The 11,950-nt window shown below is 26.5% G+C and overlaps 1 protein-coding gene across 1 annotated transcript in view; it reads right to left on the reverse strand.

Annotated features, from left to right (window-relative positions):
- Positions 1-8,253, reverse strand: part of LOC113557164 — a 74,151-nt gene extending 65,898 nt beyond the window's left edge. The window contains exon 1 of the mRNA XM_026962507.2: positions 7,681-8,253. The gene's annotated coding sequence lies outside the window, so the exon portion shown is untranslated. The remainder of the gene's footprint in view (positions 1-7,680) is intronic.
- Between the last annotated feature and the right edge of the window lie 3,697 nt (positions 8,254-11,950).

Below are 11,950 nucleotides of genomic sequence, written 5' to 3' on the forward strand. Positions count from 1 at the left end.
CAAACGTAATGTAGTGCTAACATAAACGATTTATACTTTACACGTACCTCGTCCATATCGTTTGACATAATTGATGTACCACACCACCCATAACCTTTTTGAATCTCATATTTTTTACCTACAATTTCTGGTGAAATTAACGTACTGGTATATCGATAACTACACTATCATTATTATTAATTTTTGTTGTTTGACAAATTATTTTTCTACAATATTGCAGCAAACAAAATCATTACTCTGAATTCTATGTACAGTTTAACATTCACGCATAAATTATGTATCGAAAATCATATTATCTATAACCTATATGGATCTTTGTTCTTGAGAACTGTAGGTAAATTATCCATATCCACTCAACGTGGCTTAAAGATCATGATATCCGTACTAAAGTTATTTTTCGTCGCAAATTTAAAGCGCATCAATATGACGTGTTTTTTCCAGCAAATATACTTAATGCACCTAAGTCCTATAGTGGCATATATATAGGTTTTCCCACATGTAGGCACTTTCCTATTCAACACTTTTTCCACTACGTACCTCCTAAAGTTATTTTTAAAATATATTTTAATACATTTTTTTATATTATCATAAGTATTATGTATATAAAAAAAAAGATATACTATTAATGAAAATTTAATTGTACTTTATATCTTTTTTTGAAATTTAAAAATTTAATATTATTTTTCTAATTTTTACGTCTACATTGCATAATCAAATGAAAAATACTTTTTATTATTTTGTAAAAAGATATGATAACATTTATCGCCCATAAAATGTCGCCTCGCCTCTATATTTACCTAGATATAATGTGGTATGGTATTATGATAAATATTATTTTAAAATAATCAAGTAAACAAAAATTATTATTCATGTTTATTAAAAATTAAAAGCCCGCGTGTTTAATTAATTCAAAATAAATTATTTAATAAGCGTAAATTATGTTTCAAATACCTAATGTATTAAATATGAATGTATGTTTATAAATAATATATATATATGATTTATTTAGTGTCAAATCACCAATTCAATCCTGGCGGAGAATATATAATGTGTTTTTGAACATAAAGTACAAATTGATATTCAATTCACGTTATTCATGATCATAATACATTTCCTGTTTATCCAAGTGTTAATGTTTAAAAATATACCTATAATTTAAGAAGACACCAATACTTTTAATAATATTACCTGTAGGTAATAGGTATACTAAAAACGCTATGATATCACATTTAAAACTCTCAAATATTTAATATAGAGCACAAAGAAAAATCAAACCATTTTCATCATATGTAGGGTATAGGGTGATTCACCAAGCATGTCCATTTCCTTTTTTTCTTTACTAATGCAGTTAGTGATCATGCCTGGTGAATCACGCTTTATATATTATATCTATGTATTCGGTATTTTTAAATATTTTTATATCAGATTTGATAATAAGAAAATTGAACTTTATCACTTCTGTCGTAGAATGAATTAATAATAATAATATAATTAATAGGATTTACATAATATGTTTACCTATTTAAATTTAAATATACAAAAATATTATTTTATCAGATTTACAGCTAGTAATAGGTCATGCAGATTTGTATATTATGACATTGGACCTATGTGTATAACAACTATATATACTGGCATTGCTGTTTAAGAAATTTCATTGAAAAACGAATATGTACTACGAAATTTATATTATACGTGAATACCTACGGGCTATGGAGGAGGCCGTAACTTGGGTTTTAATGATGCGATTTGTTTTTATAAATTTGAAAATCGAAACCACTTTTTAGAGTAGCCAATGAAGCGAACTAAAGTTGTCATTTCCTTATATGATTAGAACATCTATATAGTATAAAATGCACTGAAATTGTATGTGAGGTGTCAGTTTTCATTATTTTGTGATTAAAATCTTGAGCATAAGCGTCATGCATATTATACATAATAATTACAAGAATTTGGCATAAATATTATAAATTAGTAAGCCCCAGGCTTAACTCAGAAATATAGATTTTTTTATAATACGATAAATGTATTCACATTTTATGATTAAACAACGCATCTTCCAAAAACTCTGTCTCTTTCTTACAATCGTGCGTGACGCACTGACGCGCAAGTCATATATGTAAGAAACCTAATTGGAGTGTCCGGTTTAAATATCGTGTGCAAGTGTGCAATTAAATACATTATACAATATGCACTACGGATTCGGATAGTATTGGATTTGTTTAGTTAGTATTGTCCAGTAGTTAATGTGGTTTTAACAAAAAAAAAAACCAATTGACAGTTTTTTTTTATTATTTTCAATAGAGAGGTACCTTTAAATAATATTCTTTTGAAAAGTGTGTGGTTGTTTTTTATTTTGTTAACATTATAACACCAATAATACTAGCCAGTTACTTATATAATATTACAATGACTGTTCTGTGTTTTACTTGTGTTTCTTAAGCGCATTAACATATATTTTTAGCTGCGAGACATTGAGGTAGCACTACACTATAAGGGGGTCCTGAATATTTTATGTATATTTTAAAATATCGAGGAATATATATATAATAAGATATATTCAAATTATAATGTTCTCAAGTTACAAATAACTAATGTCAATAAAATTCAAATCATTTAAATACGAAATATTACTACTATATATGTCCAAACAACTACCTACTAGATACCCACCAAAATGTCATTCTAATAACAATATTATACGAATAATTATTATTCTACTATTTGAGTTTAAAATATATTTAACACTTGTACAGGCATTAATTTATATAATACGTATATAATAGACTACACTAATTACAATTATTTCAAGATAAGTTAAGAATAAGAATGTTTGAATTATTGTTCTCTGTATCGAATACTACATCCAATAATCAATATAAGTGTATATATTTTTTAATAATGTCCCTTAATATTCGTTGTTACATTATTAAAAAAATATAAAAACTACCGAGATTCACTGGTTACAATTACTGAGTCCTCGTAGAGGTAGCCAGAATCGTAAAACGAAGGATCATTTTCACATATTATAGATTCATACCAATCTTTAGACGCCATGACTCCATGACGACGAGTTAAAATATCGAATATAGGTATATACACTAGATGCTAACACAATATATAATATTATACCATCACACAAAACACATGTCCGTGTCTCCTAATACGAGTAAGTATTTTCGAGTATCCGTTTCATTGAATTAACGTATTACTAAATAATAATGACTTATGAATAATAGGTAAGTAAATAAAAATATACAAAAATATTAAAATTTAGAAATAAAATCATATTTCATACAATGACATTCACTCGTTTAGTTTTATATTACAAATTGTTAAAAAAAAATTCGAGAGATAATAATTGATGTACGGTCAAGTGTTCTGTACATAATACTCAAATATCTGTCTAGTCTCTAGTAGGTATTAAAAATAAATAAATAAATAAATGGTAGCACTTGAAATATGAAATAAAATAAATATATTTTAATATTTGAATCAGTACTAGTTTTAATATTTTCAATATTTTAATGTTATATTAAAAACTATAGACTAATAACTATATTATATACGTTAATTTAATCAATTAGTGCAATTGAATAAATGTATTTTTCTATCTTCAAAAGTTTTCTACACAAAATGGGGATTCAATTATTAATACATATACACATATTTTACTATAATAATATAAGATAATCGAATTAAAATAAGTTTTGGTTTTAAATTCTATAAATTACAATATGTAAGTACCTATTAACATGCATTAGTTTATTAGGTACCATAAAAAACTACTAACAAACCTTTTTGTAATCTTCTTTCGATTGTATATACATTAAGTGGTAAAAATTATTTAAGACATTTATAAAATAAATTTCACAATCTAAAATACCATACGATTTTTATCTTATATAAAAGTATTGACTTTTATAATTTAATATTTAATTTAAACCTTAAAAATGCCCGAGTGATAGTTTAAAATTTAAAATGAAATGAATACTGCCATAGAAAAAGTTATTTTCTTAAATGTTGATATTGAATAATGATTTAGACGAAATATGATAACCATATTTAAGTTTCACAGCAAAGCCGCAAAGGAAACTAGCAGCATACGTTTACAATACTATTCAGAAAGATAGTAAACTGTATAGTCTTAAATATTAATAAATGTAATGAAATATCAACAATAACATTTTATGAGTAAAAATTTGTAAATAATTATCTTATAGTACCTATATGATATTTTATGTAATTAATATGTAAATCAAAACTTAATAGATAAACATATTCCAAATAAATTAATTGATTACATTAAATAAGAAATAAATAGTTACAAGTTTAGGTACATTTTTTAAATTTAGATTGTTTGTCAAAAATTATTAATAAAATATTTTAAGCCCTTTAGGTTATAAAAACCAAACATAATACATTTTTGAAAATTATGAATAAATAGTTTTTAGTATTATAATAGTAGTAAAAAGAAATACAACAAAAAGAAAAGTTTTTACGTGTGATTTGGTTTTGTGAAAATATGAATTATGTCAAACAAAATTCGATTAGAATTTAAATGTATTAACTTTATACATGTATTATAGGGTATTATAAGGCTTAGTAATACTTATATACATTGTATATATTTTTATAAAATATAGTTAAAAACGTAATGTATGTAGATGAATGAGTTGAAACATTTTATAAATGGTACTTTGGTAGTCATATTCATTATTTTGTTTAGTTCTTACATTAATTCCAATTGTATTTAAGTGAATCAAAGAGATACATTTTTTATATGATCTATATAAAATACGACTGATATTTGTTACATATCGTAAGGTATTAATAAATATGGAGTTATACTATTGTTATATATTATATGTATATTGTATATAAATATATACTAAAATTTTAAGATCAAATAATGACTTTTAGGAAATATAAATCAAACTGTTAATCACTTAAAAAGTTTATTTTCTGGAAAACAGTTCATAATTTAATTTGACGTGGAAGTTCACTTTTGTGATTTTATTAAATCACTTCAACATTCGTTTGATCAAAAAAGATTTCCTCGAAACTGTTTAAAATATATTATTTGATTTGTCAAACATACACATATATATATTTCTAATTCGGCATTATATGGAAAGTAGTCGTTACATAATGGGTTTCAAATATATATATATATATATTTTAAGAAAAATATTATTATTACAAGTATTATTATATTGTCGTGAAAAAAATTAAAATTTAGAAATATAAGGTACTGAAATATACATAACCAAATATAACCTATGGATTCATATTTATTATTCTTCAATCGATATTTTATTAATATTTGCGTATAATAACAATTTAATAATTGCTTTAATTTATCATTCTGTTGAATTTTTAATTTTAGATTCTGAACGGAGAGGTTAAAACCTATTCATAATCTTTACAATATTTGATGGTAAAGTGTTATTAACCGAAAAATGAATATCAATAATATATAGTAAGTACCTACAGAGTATATAAATATTGTTATAATGATTAAATACTACTAATATAATACATTTAATATTTTTGGAGAAAAATAAATCAATCTACCGTATTACTTATAGTCAAATAAATAACTTTAATAGATATAACAGAAAACATGATATTATGAAATATACTTAGTGGTAAATGCTAATTGGAATGAAAACAATTATGTCTCCGTTCAGAATCGTATTTCGTAAAATATAACATGATATATATATACGTCATATACTCATATATTATAAAAATCAACTAATACAGACTTACTGATTCAACACCTAATATACCTACGGAAAAGCGGTACCGACTTGCCCGCTGTCATACAATGTCATACATTTTAATCACATATTAGTGCCGTTTATTACCTACGTTTCTATAAGAAGCAGTAGGTAATTAAATACGAAAAATATTAATAATGAATTTCAAATAAACGTATTACGATCAAACGATAAATGTTTTAAAGTTCCGGATTCATTAAGAATACCTTGAAAAAAAACTATTATTTTAATGATATAATAATTACTAGGTAGGTACATATTTTAATATTATTATCAATTATATAATATGACGTATGTATAATACGGCACGGACTGCATTCGAGAATTCAGTAACAAAATCCCATATAATGGGCATAATAGAAATGAAGCTGTATTTAACGAACAAGACGTATTAAGTCCATATTTTTGACAAAAAGTACATAGGTTTAAATAATTGCTTGTTCTTTTTTTAAAATTAATGGCTGATGGTTAAAAAGAGTAAATCACCTGCACGGCGCGCTCCGCTGTCATGTCATCTGCAACGCGCGCGTGCTTCTCGGCAACCGAATTAAATAGTATATTATATTATTATTATTCACACATCATCTGCGTAATTTCGAAACTCCTCGCCAAAACTTCTAAATTGCCTTTCTACCGGGAAAACAATCGACGAAAAAAAAAAACCCGTGATGTAGACGTTGTCGTCAGCTGCAGGATTTGCAGAAACTGCGTGGTTATTATATGCGTAATCGTAACAACGCATTGGCGCTGCAAACAGAATAATGGCGAATTTGTTATGATATTACCTATACAGATAGAAATGAAAAATATGATGATGGATAGGTGAATGTGTTCTGCGTTGTTCGCGATCGCAGGAGTACACGATATTAAACCTATATATATATATATATATATATATATAATTGCAGTGCCGGAGTAAAAAGATTGAATCGAATCGAACGTTTCAGGAAAAAATATTATTAAACTTTGAAAATAAGTAGTTATTTCTAAAATAAATATACGCGCATATCGTAGACTATATCAAGTTCGACGTGTAAACTTAGCACACTTGTTATATACTGTAATATCATACCGAGTACCTATATACATAAACACGAATGTTCCGCCGTGGCAACGTTTGCGTAATTATAATTTTTCCATCAAATACTTTTGAACAATCGAATTAAATTTATCATCGTTAACTTGACCGACATTTTTATATATTACATAGATACCTCCCAACTATATTATTATATAAAATACTTGATTTATATTATTATATAAAAACAAAATATATGATTAATGTTGGTTGTGTTTCGACATTTCTCGAAAACGATATTATATATTACTATAAATTACAAACATCGTAGGTAGGTACCTATAGGTAATATAATATAAATAATATTACTACAACTATTATTATAGGTATATACCTACGTCTACTAAACGTCCTTATCGATTTTATATGCTTACATTAAGACATGGCGATTAATTTATAACTTTAAACGTTTTAAATATACCTATCAAAACAAAAAATTATAAAATATAAAATTGATAAAAAAAAAAAATTGGTAGGTTTAGAAAAATACAAATTAGAAAATAAAAAGTTATGCATTATTCCGAATATATATTTTATGCTATAGATAATACTGTAACAGTAGTGAAAAATTCGGTTGAGATAGGTTAGATATTATAATATGTAATAATGTTTATAATAATTGTTTGTAATAATAATCGTTTTTGCGAAATCCTCGATATTATCGATGGAGAACAAAATGTCTAGGCGCTTATAGGTGATTATTAAATAATTATAATAAATTACGATTGAAATACGGACGAAAAAAATAATGCGATTGCCCAACATTACACATGTATATTATTATAATATAAAATCGTAGGTATATTTTATACTCACTGTAATAGTGTAGTCTTGTGAAATTATGCGTATGGTATTATACGATACCGGCGCGCTCAAACATCTAACGGCTTTTCGTAAAGTTCGTAATAATGTTTTTCTTGCGCTGTACAATCTTGTCGCCTTATTCGAGAGTGTTATTTCTTCCGTCGCGCGGTCAAACCTATGCGTCATATATAGGCACACTCGGCGGGTAGGAAAAAAAAAACGTAAAACGTATAAAAAATTAATTTCTAATGATTGAAAAAAATTAAATAATAACTCTATACGTATGTCGCAAAACTGTGTTACATGTGATATCGTCGGCCGGCACTCGGTCTCGCGGGGAACCGTTTGAACGCGTGAAATCGTTATTATTTTTTTTTTTGTTTTGACGGGTACTTCGCAACTCGGCCGCCAAAATTTCGATAAAATACCGAAAGATAAGCCGACGACGAAACGCGAAAACAACTGGTGTACAATAATCGACGACCACGACAAAAACAAAAACAATATAATAACAACAACGACGTCGACGAAAAATATTAAATAATAATACAAATAATGAGATATTATTTTATTATATTAAAATAATAATATATTATTATATAATATCTGTTTGTATTTTATTATTTTTGTATAATATTATTATTATAACACACTGGTATAATATTATTATTATTACTATTATCACACAGGTATAATATTATAATACTGCACTCGCCAAGAGCGGTAAAAAGCGCGCGCGGCGACCAGACGACGACGACGACGGTTGTACGACAACGACGGCGACGGTGACACGGCCAAGAGCAAGTCGGCGCACGGCGCGCGCAGTGACGGCGACGTGACGGCAATGTGTTCGGTCAGCCGATTGAGAGGGAAAAAAAAATAGAAAAAGAAAAAATATTACGCCACCGCCGCCGCGGCCGACTGTGAAAACCACCCCCCCAAAATCCGATCGCGTCTCACTCGGACGGCAGTGGCAGCCTACCTTGGAACGCGTATAATAATAATAATAATAATAATAATGATATTAATAATATATAATATTATTATTATAAATTATGATATCATATTATTATACCTCTACCTGACTATTATTATTATTGTATTACAATATATCTCTATTACGCACGCGCGCGTACATGAGATACGTAATTTTTTATTATAATATTATAATTATTGTATGTGGTGTGCAACCGTGCAAGAGTTTAACGAGAGTAGTAATAATATTATAAAACATATACGTATACAAATTATTATTGTGATGTGGTGACGGCGGCGGTGGTGGAGATTAAACCGAAATCATATTTTATTTTATTGCATATTATTTGTCATATAAATACTTTATATACTTATTTATATATATATTATGTAAACCTATTAAATATTTCTATTAGTATTATTTATATCTATTATTTTCAGGAGTCTCTATTATATTATGTACACGATTTTTTTTTATTTATTACAATAGGTGGGGGTTTTGATTTTTTTTTTACGATGAAAAAGATGCACGTACAATTATTCAGGTATATACTCTATATTTCTATACAAGGAAGCGGTTCTCGACCATTTTATATTCACGTACCACCTACACTGTTTGAAAACGTTGACGTACCACTACCGTGGTATTTTTTTTTGATTATCCTAAAACCAAACAATATTTAATAATAACAAATTTTCATTCCAAATGTTTTTATAGAGAGAGATTTTCTTCGCGTATTCAGTTTCCGCGTAACACTGCAAGTTAAGAAACTCTGTTCCAAGACACGTATTCAGAAAAATTTACCAGTGGTGATATTTAGTTTGGTCCACTGGGTAATTAAAATTCTTAATAAAATGTACAGCCGTATTGTAGGCCAACATAAATTACAGTCAATCTATTCGTTGCTAAAACCATAAAATATTTACTCACTGTAAAACTATACAGGTGGTGCAGATGATCATTTAAAAATGAGGTATATTTTTAATAGTTTTGAGTAGTGGGAAATGTTTTTTTTTTTTTTTAATGAAAGGAAAACCATTGTTGTAAAATTTAATTTCGATTTAACAAATTGTACGTAAAGCGGTTATGATAGTACGTTATCATCAATACGTCCATAGTACGAGTACCCATCATTGTCATATTATAAAATAATTGTAATTGCTTGGTAACATTATGCTTAGCTTTATTGAAATATCTATTAACTATTATTAGATACTATGGTGTACATTGTCTACTTATATATATATATATATATATTATATGTTCTAAAGTGTTGAATCAATACATTCTATCTATGTGGGAGGAAGTGACTGTTGAACGCTTCTCTCCGGGTCCTTAATTTTGAATTTATGGCAGTATATACACCGCTGCTGGTTCATGCGCAATTACTTACGCAAACAAACAGAAGTGATTCGTGTTATATTTTAATTCAATATAAAGTTTTCTTTAACTTAACTTAGAATTAAAAAAAAAATTATTATTCGAGATCATGTAGTCAATTACAGTAAGAATTAACTGCTGAAGTTTATTGTTTTTCGATCTAAGAAGGCGTTAATAATTTCCAGGTGGCGGGGAGGGCGTGAAATTTAACTTAATTAAAAATAATTATAAGGTAAAATCAAAGGGATCAAATTTCGCACCCGTATTGAAATATTTTTAATGCTGGGAAAGAGTGAGTTTTGAAAAATTTATAAAATGTATTTTTAGAGTAAAAATGGTTGGGAACCTCAATCATATACGATACGTATACTTTGCTATATACTTGTATATTATGTACTGTATGCATAATATATATATATATACTTTTTTTTTTGGCTTAACTGATGACTGATGACTGTAGAAATGCTAGACCGAGGTCATTACCTTTCCGAGACTATATTTATGTATAGACTATTGGTATGCTGAAAACAATTTTCCTGAACAGGTTCTCGCAAAACAATACTAGTTTCTAGGAACAAACTAAGAAAGGATTTATAAAATTCTGAAACGATACAAATTATAATATTATTATTTATGACGATATGGCTTGGATATTTTGTACATACGCATTGTCATATTTTTACTGGTCAATTATACGCTGAGTAAGCACAAAATATGCGTGATTAAAGATACGAATTATCTTAGAGCATATTTCAACATTTAACAGCTTTTAGATCTAATTTTACAATTTTAAGGTCGCATCTTGTTTTTTTTTTTTTTTTAAAGCATATATTATTGCATATAAATATAAAAATAAAAATGTTAATGACTGCAGCAAATTTTTTCAGAAGCAAAAAAAGGAAAAATTAAAGTCTTTCATCTACGCATAGCTGGAAATCTATAGCTGATTCTACTAGTGTTGATGTCAATGTTATCCACTCTTCGTTGTGTGTTAATTTCGAGTTGGGAGAAACTTGGTGTTGATTTTGCATTAAGCGATAATACTCGTAATTATTCATTGGTGTAGTAAACTAGTAAAACCCATAATAATGATTAATGATTAATATAACAGTATAACACCAGTTTATTTTTAAATAAGTTTCATAGGTACTAATTTTATTTAAACAAATAACAAATAAAACTATGTCAATATAATATAACTGATGGTGTTAAATTAGAATATTTTTGTTGAAAAAAAATTGAAAATATTAAAGAAGTATATAATCAATTAATACCTAATAAAATTATTCCTTAGTTTGTATATTATTTCTTTGGAAGTATTCCAAGACTCAAAATTAGCACCTAAAAGAATCCAAATGGTATAATTTTTAATATTTACATAATTATTCAATGTTAATAACTAATAAATATTGTGTTTTTAGATTGTTCAAATTCATTATTTTAGCATTTTATGTTTTGATATATTTTCTTTTAGATTAATTTTAAAATGGTTTGATAATAATAATAATTACCAAAGTTAATATTATTAATACCATTATACATATTGAAATCAAGTATGGAATATCATACAAAAAGAGGCTTTTCTTACTTGAATAAATTAATTATAATTTCTATCATAATTCCAGAGAGTTTTTGAATACCACGATCGCAGTTTTTAAAGTTTACAGAAAATCAAAAATTGGCTTAGCACTATTATGTTGAACAACGGTTAAATAATACACTTTACAATAAAGAAAAATAATTTTGAAATAAATAATAACAAATATTGGAACCTAAACATAATGTATTGATTATTACTTTTTTATTGTTATTTATTAATATATTGAATCAGTATTTATATAATATAATATGTACCTACTTGAAGTGTAAAGAAAAATAAACCAAAAAAGTTATTTAAAAATAAAAAAACAAATACTTAATTTCTTT

The sequence above is a fragment of the Rhopalosiphum maidis genome, chromosome 3 (assembly GCF_003676215.2).
Source record: "Rhopalosiphum maidis isolate BTI-1 chromosome 3, ASM367621v3, whole genome shotgun sequence".
Lineage (NCBI taxonomy): Eukaryota > Metazoa > Arthropoda > Insecta > Hemiptera > Aphididae > Rhopalosiphum > Rhopalosiphum maidis.